Source organism: Poecilia reticulata, chromosome 21 (genome assembly GCF_904066995.2).
Source record: "Poecilia reticulata chromosome 21, P_reticulata-male-v2, whole genome shotgun sequence".
NCBI lineage: Eukaryota > Metazoa > Chordata > Actinopteri > Cyprinodontiformes > Poeciliidae > Poecilia > Poecilia reticulata.
The window spans coordinates 2,270,554-2,284,588 of NC_088850.1; the positions used below are offsets into that span (position 1 = coordinate 2,270,554).

General features: G+C 38.8%; 1 long non-coding RNA gene across 1 annotated transcript; it reads left to right on the top strand.

Annotated features, from left to right (window-relative positions):
* The first annotated feature begins 10,223 nt into the window (after positions 1-10,223).
* Positions 10,224-13,681, top strand: LOC145549761 (uncharacterized). Its single transcript, XR_014085611.1, has 4 exons — positions 10,224-10,838; positions 10,940-11,032; positions 11,463-11,603; positions 12,848-13,681. It is a non-coding gene; the product is annotated as an uncharacterized LOC145549761 (long non-coding RNA).
* Positions 13,682-14,035: the final 354 nt, after the last annotated feature.

Consider the following 14,035-nt stretch of genomic DNA (forward strand, 5'->3'; position numbering starts at 1 on the left):
TGGTTGGTTGATAGGTTGGTTGATTGTTTGTTTGTTTGATAGGTTGGTTGGCTGGCTGGTTGGTTGGATGGTCGGTCGGTCGGTTGCATGTTTTTGTAATTTTCTGAGCAGATTCCTCTTCATTGACACACAGGATGAAGACGTGACTGAGCCACAGGAGCAGAACGGGGGGAAGTGAAGTCCTCTGCTGGATTCCACTTCCACCTCAAACCCCCTCAGAGCAGATTGTGAAGTAAATTCATTTCCCTGTCTTCTGCCTCGGTGGACATTCCTGCAGGTCGTATCCTGCGACTTTATTTTCTCCACTGCTGAGGTCTTAAATAAAACAGCAGCTCTCTGACAGATGTCCACCTGTCTGTGGATTGCTGCACAACAACAAAGCAGGTTCCCTTCCAGCTACAGCTCACACATTATCGGCTGACAGGGACCGCAGCCGGTTATTGATTGGTTATTTCAAGGGACGGCGCCTTCTGTATTAGCTGCAGCTTGATGAAGGTGGAGAAGCAGATAATGAGGAGACTGATGAGCCGAAACTACGGAGCCGTGACGGAAGCGGTTCACTTACAGCCTGCTGCTGCTAATGTATATTATTGAATATATGTGTCATATTTAAGAAATCTCACATTCACTGTGATGCTATGTGAGGAAACACATTTTGTGAAGATGAAGGTTAGCCGTTCCCTGCAGGTCAGGAGGTCAGGCTCTGCCTCAGATGGAGACGGTTTGGTTTCCTGGTGATGATGTCATCCTTCAGATTAATATTTGAGTTAATTTAAAGCTGTTTGAACCTTAAATCTTTAATGTTTAAGTTTTAATCTCAGTAAACGCTTGAATCTATAAATCTGATATAAAAATGTAATTTTTTATATGTTGTTTGATCTTATTGTTTCTCTTTTGTGTTATTTAATGCTTTCTCTCCACCTGCAGCCTGTTTACTGGTTAATCTACGTCCAGTAATCTCCCTCCCAGTACAGGCAGCTGGTTTTCACTCACTTTCTTCTCCCTTGTTGTTATTTGTGTTGATTTTAATTTTATTTTTTGTCATCTCAATGTAGAAAATGGCATCAGTACTGCAAATGCTGAAAGTTTCCGAATCAGTTCAGTTTCCAAACACTTCATAGAAATAAATACAGTGACACCTACTGGCCAACTTACAGCATTACATGAACATGAAGCAATTATGCTTCATGTTCATGAAACACAAACTGTTAATTAAAGACTAAAATACATGTGCGCTATAATTTGATTTTACAATCATAAAATACTGTTTTTACTCTGGCTTTTGATGTATCTCACAATATTGATCATAATACAAAAACTGTCTGACAATAATTTAGTTTAAGTGCTTGAGTAACTGAGTCTGATAATAATTATACAGAATGTTGGGAAAAGGCTTGGTGGAAAAACTGGAACTGGTCTAAAGTTTCACTTTTAAATTATGAATGCAATATAAAAACAAAACTAAGTGAACAGTGATCAAATAAAAAGAAAATAGTTAACATGTCAATAAAATTCCTTCTCCCAGTTTGTTGTTTCTGATATAATTTTAGTTTTAAAGTGTTAATAAGAAATCTAATAAGAAGCGGAGACATGAGCTGTTCAGAGGGGATTTTTCTTACATTCTGATGATGATGATTCACTCAGGAAATCAACTTCAGACAGGAAATATGAAATATGTTTGAATCAAAGACAAAAAACCTTAATTCAAGTAACTGGCTCAGAAATGTCAGCAGTGGTGGCTTTAGTCGTGATCGTGCTTCAGTTTGAAGGTAAATGCTCTATTTACTTTCATGCATTCAGTTTTTGGAAATCTGAACTTTTTTAGTGAATCAGAATCAGAAAATCAGATTTTTTTTTTCATATTAATGAAGTTAACTGAGCTAATGGTAAGAAAGACAATCTTTTCTAAGGCTGAGCTTAGATAAGATTTTCACTGCCTCTGTTATTGATAGTAACATTTACAAAAACAGACTAGAAATGATTTTGTTTCGGCGCCCCGTTCAGCGCAGCGCCCTCCTGTGGCGCATATAGTGCACATCTTGTTTTAGCACCACTTTTGTTCCGCAATGACAATGTTCTGAGAGTTTTTCCAGGCTACTGTAAGTTTGACAGCTTGTGTTTGTGCAGCGGCCAGAGGAGCAGAAGTCTTCCTGTATCACAGAGTCGGAGACAACGCAACTCTCCCGTGTAAAACCGCAGCGCCCTCCGCTGCACCGACTGTGCCTTTCTGGCTCTATAACCGAGATTTTTCTCAAACCTTTTATGAATTTGAATATGAAACTGGCTTCAGGAATTCACTCAGAGGGAACAGAGTGCGTCTGAGCAGCAACGTTTCTCTGGTCATCATCAACGTCACCGCGGAGGATGCCGGACGCGACAGCTGTCGATCCGGAGTTTCCCCTGACGGAGACACGCTGGTGTATCTGAGCGTTTTGACGAGTGAGTCTTACAGTCACTTGAAAATCTTACTTTAATCTTTTTTAGTGTTTTGAAAGCAAGCCGGGTCAAGTGTTGGTTCTGGACCTGCTGCTTACAACAAGCTCAAACTCCATCAGGTTCAGGACTTTGGAATGAAATATTACTAAATATTATTACTAAATTTGTGAGGTATGAATATTTCCTGATGTAACTGCAGGTTCTATCATTCCTCAGGGCCGGTCCAAGCCTTTTTGGGGCCCTAAGCAGATATTTGTTTGCGCCCCCCCACCCCCCTCCCCAAACCATATTATTTCTAAGCTAACTATTATTAGCATCATTTGTAATTAGCTTATCATACTCGTATGATGTTGATTTTAACCTTAAAGGAGTAACAAGTTGACGAGTTTGATATCTTATATTTCCGTCTCAGAACACTGCGATCTACCAAGAGACTTTTGCTCTTTCCTTAAATTTTTTTCTACTATTAAAACACAGAAATCATTTGAATTTAATTTTAAGAAGGCGCTGAAGACCATTTAAGTAAATTTCTATTTTTTGATCACAAACTCCAACTTTTACTATGTATGATTTTTGCAGTTTCTCTCATTTTTCCAGAGGAAGATCCGAACGGGGCTCACAGCGTGTCCGTGGAGTGTTCCCTGTGGAGAAAATTAGATTTCCCCCGGTGTGCAGAGGACAGCCTCCGCTGGGCCAGCGAGTCCGGATCAGTGCTGGACCGCTGCGAGTTCAGAGGACACGCAAAGTGTTCTTCTGTTCTCACCATAGCGCCTCACAGTGGCCGGAACAGAACCTACACCTGCCAGTTTGTCCAGGAACAAGCCGTGAAAATACAAGATCACTACACACTTGTTGCCATGGGTACGACAGAAAAATGCAACATGATGCTAAATCTTTGTGTCATTCAGTTGATTAATATGTTTATATAAAACTCTGCCTGCGAGGCTGAATTATTTACTGCAGAAATAAATAAAATAATCATTTTTTCCCACAGTTTCCACAGGCTGGTCTCCTTTGAGCTGCTTCATGTTGACTCTGAGGATCGCAGCTCTGATCCTCATGATCAGCATCACTGTCAACACAGGTGACATACAGACCATATGTTAATTCAAGTAATGCTTTTTTTAGAGGAAACAACACATTTCCAGATGGCCTCAGTGTGAGTAACAGAGATGGATTTTAAATATAATAACTCAGCTATCTGTGATACTACTTTTACTACTTTTAATTTGAATGAATTTTTTCTTTAGGGAGAAAATATACCATGTTATAAATAATTGTCCTCACAAATGAGGCTGAAAAGGTCGACAAACTGAACAATTCAAAATAAAATAGTATTTATTAAGAAGGAATCAGTGAGAGAAAGAGTGACGCTGTTTAACTTCTAAGTTTTTGTTTTTTTTTTAAGTTTTTTGTGTCTTTCTGTCTCAGGTTGGTAGTTATGATGAAGATGGGTGGGGTCACCTGGACAGGTTGTCTGTTGCAGGGCAACACAGAGACACACAACCATGCACACACACACTCACACCTAGGGACAATCTGGAGAGACCAATTAACCTGACAGTCATGTTGTTGGACTGTGGGAGGAAACCGGAGTACCTGGAGAAAACCCACCATGCACATGGGGAGCATGCAGGCTCCATGCAGGGGGACCGGGGCTGGGAGTTGAACCCAGGACCTTCTTGCTGCAAGGCAACAGCTCTACCAACTGCACCACTGTACAGCCCCATTTTACAGTAATTTTTCACTTGCAAATATATCTGTAAATATATTATTGGTTTGTGTTGTTTTTTTTAATCTAAACTTGTTAAAATTCACACTGGAAAATGTTCAAGAGGTTTGAACAAACATTCTCAGAACATTGGGTGAGTAATTAATTCATTTATTTGTTTATTGCACATCTACTTTGAATTTTTTACTTTAAAGTGCGTCGATGCAAAGAAAGGAAATGACAGAAATGATACTTTCCTTGATGAATGTGACACATTCTGGTCTTTTTTCTTTTCTTTTTTTAAAGCATATTCTGTCATGATTTTCTTTTTTTAAGTATAAATTAGCTGATGACTAGCAGACAGGATGGAGGTTGGTGTTGGTGTGACTCACCCACAAACAGGAAGTAAGTCGTTCAGACATGAAGCAGAGAAAACTCCCCTGACTGTGATGTGATCTTGGTGCTGGAACTACTTTTACTTTCTGTGCTTTAATTTTGCTTCTTCTTCTTAGATTTCTGACTAAATGTTTGAGAGAGCAGTCGCCTCCAGCTGGCAGGCAGATTCTCTGAACACTTTGCAGCAGTCGGACTCTAAATGGAGGCATCGGTGAAGGCTGAGATCCTAAACCAGTGGTTCTTAACCTGGGTTCTATCGAACCCCCGGGGTTCGGTGAGTCGGTCTCAGGGGTTCGGCGGAGCCTCTGCCGTGGAGGTAAAGACTCACTTGTGTAAAGTCGTGATGACGTCCCGCTTTGCCATCACTTGGGCAGAGGATCATGTTACATTGCTTAGCCAATCAGAGGATCACGTTACGTTGCTTAGCCAATCAGAGCTGTGGAGGAGCCCTGATTGAAGGAGCTCCACTCTCAGCATGGATTTGAACTTGTGTCTTTAATTACTTCAGCAAAACTAAGTTTTTACCATAGACATGAATACTATAATATTAATGTCTGTGGTTTTTACCAAATTCTATAGTCTAAATCTGCTCCTTAGTCGCATCTTTTCGGGGTTGCTACTGCCTCTAGTGGCGTGGGGGTGGTAACACAGCTAATATAATTACATTACTAAATCAGAATACCGCAAAGTATTTTGTGTGTCGGCGGGGTTTAGATGGGGATAAGAAGGGTTCAGTGAATGCACATATGAAACTGGAGGGCTCGGTACCTCAAAAAAGGTTAAGAACCACTGATCTAAATGTTGAGTTTGACTGACGACTTTTATAACATAAAACCTTATGATCCGTTTCTCTTTTAACGAACATTAAGGATGCAAGAAAACTGACCATTAATGCATTTTTTGGTTGTTGTTGCTTTTGTATCTCCTGCTGTTTCCTTCAGTTCATCTCTATAAGTATGTTGCATTATTTATGGTTTATTTTATTATGATCATTATGATTAACTTTATGTGCGAATAGGATAAAACTTCTGCAGGATTCAGATGAGAGTTTTAGACTTCACGTCAGCCTGTGTTGCTCTCTGCAGGTGCAACATCTGATCTTTTGATGGAGGTCTGAGAATGTGGCAGGAAGTGGAGGTTATTTTAGTTTAATTCACTGTTACTCACATATGTCTTCCTATTAAATGCATTTTTTCCTTTGCATATAATTTGAAATATTTTATCTCCACCTGCCAAACACTGAAGTTTTGAGCATTTACCTGAAAGCAGCAGCATTTTAGTAAACAGTAAAAACATTAAACAAGCCAAAACATGTTTTCATGCTTAGCAAAGAGAAAAAATAAGTAAATATGCATGAAAACTTGTGTTTAAAAAATGTGCTCCTTTATTTTTTAACACAGCTTAACCAGAATATATGATGAGAACGAGCAAAATAGGCGTTTCTTAAACAAACGTTTATCTCTAATATCTGCCACACAGCGGAAATAACAGCAGTAGTTTTCAGTCTGCAGCAGATTAAAGCTGCTTCCTGTTTCCTGTTTATTAAGAAGACATCAGACTGGAACTCATTTTACTTCTGCTTCAGTTTGAAGGTGAAAACCTTTTTATAGAAACATATTAATTCATAAACTCAAAAGTTTCTTTGGTTTCAGTTTTGGATAGAAGTCTATGACGATGTGGAGAATTTGTTTCTGTGAAAAAGTTAGATTTCATCTGTTTTTGCTTTTGCTTCCTATTACATCATCAAAAATGCATCATACTGACATTTGATTCATAAAATGTCTATAAGGGAGAAAATACTTTTTATAGTAATCAATACTGCAAAGAGTTTGTGAACGAAGAAATAAGAAATGAACTTTATCTCATGATTGATTGAGTTCAAGTCGAGAACTTTTCAAATAATCGATGTTTTCCAGTGGAGGAAATATCCACTTACTCTTCCACAGACGCAGCTCTGCCCTGTTTCAGAGGCTCAGTGTCTGAGCAATGCTCCGCTGTTATTTGGCTTCACTATAGCGACACAAACACTCAGCTGGAAGTGGGTCAGAGTGGTTCTGGCCGGCTGGCGGTGGACCGGAGCTGCTCTCTGATCGTCTCCTCCATCACTGCTGATGACGCCGGGCGCTACACCTGCAGGCGGCGGGAGGGAGAAAACGTTTGAGTGTTTCTGTTTGTTTCGACCAGTACGTGCCTCAACTCACCTGAAGCTAAGTGACTTTAACTCTGCTACCAATCAGTCAGTCAGTTTCATTTGTTTATTTGTCGGTCAAACAAAAATAAGTTGTTTTTTCAGATATGTGTCAAAGCTTGTCAACGTTGTGACAGTTTGTTATAAGGCAGATAATCAGTGGAAAAAATCAACTTCTCCCTGAGCTCCAAATGCCTTCTGAAGAAACATAACCAGAGACAGGAGGAGGGTCTTAGTGCTGTCAATCATGCTCGTATACATGCTTCTAAATGTTCTAATTGCAGTACACAACTTATCATTCCAGGAAAACTTTATCTGCCTCATTGGTGGCGATGCTAACTAGCCTTAGCACTCACTCAGAGAGCAACAGCAGCTTATAGATATTTATCATTTTAAGTACGTTAAAAAAAAGTTGCATACTGCAGCTTAAAAATCTACTTTTTTTTTACTTAAATGTCTTCTATGGCTGTAGTTCCTGTTGCAGGTTTTATTTCAGAAACTGGAGAAAAGTAGAGAATATAAATATTTAGTTTCTCAAATCTGAGGAAGGACTGAGCCTTGATTTTGTGGACGGGGACTCTGAGTTGTTGCATCTCAAGAAGGAAGTTGTATAAACTGCAAACTAAACCCAAGCCAAGCTGCGGTTCATTTAAATTATCTGGTAATACTTAAACTTTAAATATAATTTTAAACTAAGTCAGCAAAAAAAAGGAGACAAACTTGTCGTTCTTTTAAGGAATGAAACGTAAGTCAGATTTTTTCAGACTGAATTTTCTCCTATTTTTCTCAGTTTCCCTGGTTTTCCCAGAGTCTTGTCACGTTACGGTGTTCTCCCTGGAAGAAGCAGATAAATGTCCCCTGCTCAGAGAGGAACATCCGCTGGCTGGATGCAGCTGGAGCCGAGCTGCAGGGTGAAGCCGCTCAGGTCCAGCTCTGTGCTTCCAATCTGACTGAATCTTCAGGATGACAGAAACAAAATATTGACCTGCCAGATCTTCTACTTCAACAAAGTGAGGACAGAGGCGAACTACCCACCGTTTTATAAAGGTTTGACACCTTTTTTCTGATACTTTGCAAATGTTACTTAGGTTGAGAGAAACATTAAGCCAGTGGTTCTTAACCTGGGTTCAATCGAACCCCAGGGGTTCGGCGGAGCCTCTGCCATGGAGGTAAAGACACTTGTGTAAAGTCGTGATGACGCCCCGCTTTGCCATCACTTGCTGCAGAGGATCACGTTACATTGCTTAGCCAATCAGAGGATCACGTTACATTGCTTAGCCAATCAGAGGATCACGTTACATTGCTTAGCCAATCAGAGGATCACGTTACATTGCTTAGCCAATCAGAGGATCACGTTACATTGCTTAGCCAATCAGAGGATCACGTTACATTGCTTAGCCAATCAGAGGATCACGTTACATTGCTTAGCCAATCAGAGGATCACGTTACATTGCTTAGCCAATCAGAGGATCACGTTACATTGCTTAGCCAATCAGAGGATCACGTCACATTGCTTAGCCAATCAGAGGATCACGTTACATTGCTTAGCCAATCAGAGGATCACGTTACATTGCTTAGCCAATCAGAGCTGTGGAGGAGCCCTGATTGAAGGAGCTCCACTCTCAGCATGGATTTGAACTTGTGTCTTTATTTACTTCAGCAAAGCTCAAAGTTTTTACCACATTCTGTAGCTTTCGGTAAACTTCTAAATCTGCTCCTTAGTCACATCTTTTCAGGGTTACTACTGCCTCTAGTGGCGTGGGGGTGGTAACACAACTAATATAATTACATTACTAAATCAGAATACCACACGTCTTTACTATTTATTCTTAATTTTTTGTTATCTTAAGAATGTAGAGCTAATTAAATGACCTAAACATCTTAAAGTGGTTCCAGTTTCTCTCGATGGCCAACCTGTTGAAACTGTGGCACATTTTAAATACCTTGGGTCGTTCCTGGACAGTCAGATCAACTTTGCTGAAAACACTGAATATATTTTGAAGAACTGTTCTCAGAGACTCTACCTTTTAAGAAGACTTAGTGATCTTGGGGCTCTAGTTGGGTCACCCCTATGTCTTGAATTTGGGGGGGGGGGTCATATTTTATTTATCACTACAGAAGGGTTCAGTGAAGGTGCATATGAAACGGCTGGGGTTCGGTACCTCAAAAAAGGTTAAGAACCACTGCATTAAGTATTTAGCTACACACAGACTTGACTTAGACTTGTGCCTAAAGACTTCATTCTTGATTTGTACTCCTGGTCTGAGTCTCCAACAGTTTGTGACAGTATGTGAGCTGCAGACCAAATGCTGAATTAAACAACACTAGATTATATTTAAACAAAATAGAACATTTCTCAAACATTATCTTATACATATCAATTTATGCAGCGCTATTATATTACTGGTGATTAGACAGACATCTTCTCCTGCTCAGAGGAAACCACTGCGCATGTCTGGAGCTCCGTGTGCGAGTAAAGGTGGAGCCGATGGGTGACAACAGACACGTAAGTCACGTTATTGCTCGGATTTTACGGCGCCACCTTACGTCCCTGACCTTCACATTTTAACACAAAAAAAGCAACGCTTTTGTAGAAATGTTGTGAAGTAGAAAGTACAGATACTGTAAAATGTAGTGGAGTAAAAGTAGAAAGTATCCATTATTAAATCTTAAGTACAGATACACGAAAACTCCACTTAAGTACTCCACTTCCCACCACTGGTCTCTGTACAGCTAGCTTTGCTAGCATCACGTCCACTTAGCTTACCTTTCTTTAAGCTTTCCTTCCAAGTGACGCTAAAAGTTGGACGAAGTCCCCACCGTCTGTGAATGCGAAGCGCTGCTGAATTTACATGTCGCCATATCTATGATTCAGAGGAAACCACTGCGCATGTCCGGAGCTCTGCGTGCAAGTAAAGGTGGAGGCGATGGGTGACAACAGACACGTAAGTCACGTTATTGCTTGGATTTTACGGCGATACCTTAAGTCCCTGAACTTCACATTTTAACGGAAAAAAAGCGTAATGCGACTTGGATGTAATGAGTAACGCGACAGTTTTGTAGAAATGTAGTGAAGTAGAAAGTACAGATACTTACTGTAAAATGTAGTGGAGTAAAAGTAGAAAGTAGCCATTATTAAATCTACTTAAGTAAAGTACAGATACACGAAAATTGTACTGAAGTACCCACCACTGCATTTAGAAGAGCTGAAAGTTTTCTTTAAACCATGTTTCTGCTCCAAATTTAGTCTTTGTTGGTAATGTAGTGCATCGAAAGGAATTCTGGTTTTTGAAAATTCATTGGAATAAACAATCCAAACAAAGGTTAAATTGTGTTTTTATTACACCATTCTATGCGTAAAGAAATATTTCTAAAATAATTACGGCTCAAAATTATTCACACTTCTGATTAATACTAGATTTAAATTGATCTTTTCTTGTTACCGCATATTTTTCTGATCAGAAGTAGGAATATAAAATGTTGCTTTTACAATATACACCTAATTTAAAATTTATTATTGAAATGCTGTTGAAAACAGAAAATGTAGATTGGATTTTTATTCTTAAGGAATTCCTCTTGTCATTTGAAATGAACCGCTTTGTTAAATGAAAATAACTAAGCATGCAAATATGAATACTTTCAAGTCTATTTATGAAAAAAAAATATTTTTCTCAAAAACTTAAGATATACAACATAAAGACATTTGTGTTACTTATACGTGAGAGAAAACCTAGTAATATATGAAGTCCAGTGGTCTGAAGGAATATATTGTTTGATAATATGAAAAATTTGAAAAGGTGAAAGCTAAATTTGACTGATTAGACCTTTTACGAAACATGAATGAATGTTGTCAGTACTTGTTTCAATATCTAACATTGACAGTCCTAAACAAAATTATGTAGTTTTCTAATAAAATCGCAACTTTTACCTGCACTCCTCACCAGTAGGTGGCGGAACGGGAAGGCTTTTTTTTTTTTTTTTTTTTTTTTGCCAACCCCCAAAAACCGCAAGAGGAAGAAGAAACTGAATAATAGGATTTCCTGTTTCTCCATCTTGGGTCGTGCGGGGACAACGCGTGCTGGTTTTCATGATTAGATGATATTTCTGGTAAGAAAACTGTAAATATTATCATAGTTTGTTGAAATATGTTTGTACCTTCGCAGTAAAGTGTTGAGCAGGCAGTATTTTAACAGGATGGTGTGTTTCAGAAACGGATGGTGAAGAAGAGCCGAGTGCGGCGCAGAGCGGCCATTTCCTGCTGAGGATCAGTTGTGGGATCATCTGTGAACTCCAGCGTCCTGGTGAGCTGAAATATTGCTGTGGAATTAAAACTTTGAGGAAATAATGCATGAAGTTCTTCCACACGCTTTAAATTACTGCTTTTGTCTAAATCAGCTCTTTGGATGTTGCTTGTAGGGGTCAGAGGCCACTGCTATGTTTATGTTATGTCATTTATTTAGTCATTTTTCAGTTTTAATTATTAGTTTTACTTATTCTGTAAGCTTTGAACATTTTTTCTTTGGTTACCAAACTTTAGCCGATGTCTCTATTCTGTTTGTTGAACTAAAGTAAAAAGTACAATATTGCACATTAAGTAACCTAACTATTGTCCTGTGACAATAACTGGGACCAACTAAAGATCCTAATAGATGAGTTATAGAATCAGATTATATTTTACAATGATTTGTAGCTTTTTAACATGGTTCATTTTGTGGTTCCTGTCTCTCTCAGCTGGACCCACAAGTTGACCTCACCACCAGTTGACCAATCGCTCTGGTTGTGAAGAGGAGCGGTCTCCATTAGAAGAAATGGAGCATCGAGGCAAAACGCTGGAGGCTGATTTCAACCCCAAAGTCCTGCTGCATAGATTAGGTCTGTATGTTTTCTTATCAGTAATTGTTCAGGAGCAGCTTTCTGAGGTTTATCTCCTTAACAGAAAAATGAGAAACTGTCTTTGTTAGCAGATTAGCTTTCTATCTGATGGAAGAGTGACTGAATCCCAACGCAAATATACGTTTCCAATTTGATTCATCATCATTCAACTTTTCTGCTGCTCTTGGTTCAGTGGAGCTCTGGTTCCTAAAGCCATTGAAGATTATGTTCAGGTCTTTGGCTTTCTTTTTCTAGATAACTCTCATCATTTAGGCTTGAAGTCGGTTATCTTTCTGATCTTCACCCAGATTGAACAAACTGTTCAAATGATGGTTGGAGTCAGACCCTCTTCCTCATTAGCTCTGAAACTGGGTATAGAGGCACTTTGGTCTGGGAAGTCTGCATTCAATCACAACAACGTAAAGAACCATGTAAGAATTATTATAATTTTAATCTTCTAATATCAAAAGTCAAATATTTAGACAATTTTTCTCAAAATTTTGACTTTTGATCTCAGAAGATTAAAGCCAGAATAGTTTTTTGTTTTTCCACTGACCACAAAACTGCTAAACTAAATCAATGTGAAATAATGTTCAGGTTTATTTAACTGTTAAAAAGTTATCCATTGAGTGCAGAGGAAACCATTTATTCACATTTTAGAGGTTTATTAATGGATTTTATAAACATGTTTTGCCACATCCAGCTCTTTGAGGACATTCATAATTTTGATTAGACCCAAAATAGAAATGAATTTGATGCCCTTAGTTTATTTTAATAATTTCTGGGACAATTATGTACCTAGCAAATTGTATTACAGTGACAGACCCGTTTGGGTTTTACATTAAGCTTGTATACGCTAAACAAGTGGTGTGACTTTTATACTTAACAAATACTGTGATGCTGTTTTGTCCAAAAATGAGCCACGTAGCTGGTTTATATAAATGCTGCTAGAGGTGAAGCTGCTGCAAGGAGGCAGGGACTGTGTGATTGTTCGGCGCTCCCAGCTCAGTTCAGTGCTTCAACTTTAAACTGGTCTTTGTTATCACTGTTGCTGGTGAAGAGATGCTATCAAAAACAGACTTAAAATGCTGATTTCTGGTGGGGTGTTGCCTAAGAGCGAACAAAATCACAGTTCGATCTGAAGTCTAAAATTTATGTAGGATGGTTTTTAACTCAAGTAATGATGTGAATATAAAGCTGCAGTGGTTTCTTATGTTTGTAATTTGCTTCATTGGTTCCTGCAGATGCTCAGCAGATGTTGCTGCTTAAAGAAGATGCTCCAGAAGAACATGGTCCAGGTTTTGACTTACAAGGTCCAGAGTCTTTCCCACCAACCATGAATGAGGATGATGAAGAGTTTCTCCCATCATCTCGCCTTCATCGGCACCACATGCAAGACAGAGAGTTACCAGAAGATTACTGTGAAGCAGCAGAATCTATCAAGACTCGATATCATGGAGATTATTCCAACTCATCAGAGACTGAACTCATTGAGGAGGAGGAAGAAGCTGATGTAAATAATGTTCACTTTCAACTTGGACAATTGCCAGATTACAGACCAAATAGTAAGTACAGGGCAAATGACAGAAAGGTGAGCAATTCCACTAAAGGTTCTCCAAACTTTGAGAATAAAATGAAACCCTTTACTTCAAAGAAAACCCCAGACTCAATAAGGAAAGTTCAGGTTGAAATGAAGTTGATCTTTGATGACAATGGTGAAATATGTAATAGAAATCCAACATCAAAAGGACATGCGAGAACCATAGCAGGACGTGAACATCTCTGTAAATTTTGTGGACACACATTTAGCAACAGAAGTACCTTAGACACACACATGAGAATCCATACAGGAGAGAAACCTTTCAGTTGTGATTTTTGTGAATACAGATGTAGCCAGAAATCAAGTTTAAATGTACACATGAGAATCCACACAGGAGAGAAACCTTTCAGTTGTGATCTTTGTGGATACAGATGTAGCCAGAAATCCAGTTTAAATAGACACATGAGAATCCACACAGAGGATAAACCTTTCAGTTGTGATCTTTGTGGATACAGATGTAGCCAGAAATTCAGTTTAGATAGACACATGAGAATCCACACAGAGGAAAACCTTTCAGTTGTGATCTTTGTGGATACAGATGTAGTGTAAAATCAAGTTTAAATGTACACATGATAATCCATTCAGGAGAGAAACCTTTCAGTTGTGATCTTTGTGGATACAGATGTAGCAGAAAATCAAGTTTAAATGTACACATGAGAATCCACACAGAGGATAAACCTTTCAGCTGTGATCTTTGTGGATACAGATGTAGCCAGAATTCACATTTAAAGAGACACATGAGAATCCACACAGAGGAAAAACCTTTCAGTTGTGATCTTTGTGGATACAGATGTAGCCAGAAATCAAGTTTAAGTGGACACATGAGAATCCA